This window comes from Acyrthosiphon pisum, chromosome X, assembly GCF_005508785.2.
Source record: "Acyrthosiphon pisum isolate AL4f chromosome X, pea_aphid_22Mar2018_4r6ur, whole genome shotgun sequence".
In the NCBI taxonomy this organism is placed as follows: Eukaryota; Metazoa; Arthropoda; class Insecta; order Hemiptera; family Aphididae; genus Acyrthosiphon; species Acyrthosiphon pisum.
Genome location: NC_042493.1, coordinates 22,961,083 through 22,961,702, shown reverse-complemented (window position 1 = coordinate 22,961,702; position 620 = coordinate 22,961,083).

Sequence of the window (620 nt, the reverse complement as noted above, 5' to 3'; positions counted from 1 at the left end):
CTTAAATACCTAATCAATTATTATTTTTATTAATAAAAATTAGCAAGTAGTAATAACTTATTGTATTAAGCGCGTTTGGTTAAATATACATAATCACCTAATTCTCACTGGTCCCCACAAAATTCTTCGACAGTATAAAACTCCAAAACAACCCGGTATACCTACTATATATACGTAATTATAATATACTATTCCTACTATATAATATTAATACGGAGGCGTAGAAGGGCCAACTTATAATCACAATAAAAAAATTATATCTCGTTCATACAATATAACTTCTCGTAAGCCCCAGATAATTTCTCGTTCGTACCACAAGCTATGTTGTTATAACAATATAATTTTATTGTTGGTACTAGATAATTTATCGTTTGTACGACAAAACATATTGTTATAACGATATAATTTTCTCGTAGACACTAGATAATTTCTCGTTTTCACGACAAAACGTTAGCTTAGTATAGTATAGTGGTATTGATGACCGGCACACCATGCACAATATTAGTAGAGATAAAACTTCTTGTTATAGGGTTAGGGGGTGTGCTTAAATAAAACCCCCATCAACACCCGCCCCCCTACCATTAGCGCCTATACTTTTAGGGCCCACGAAATGAATCCCT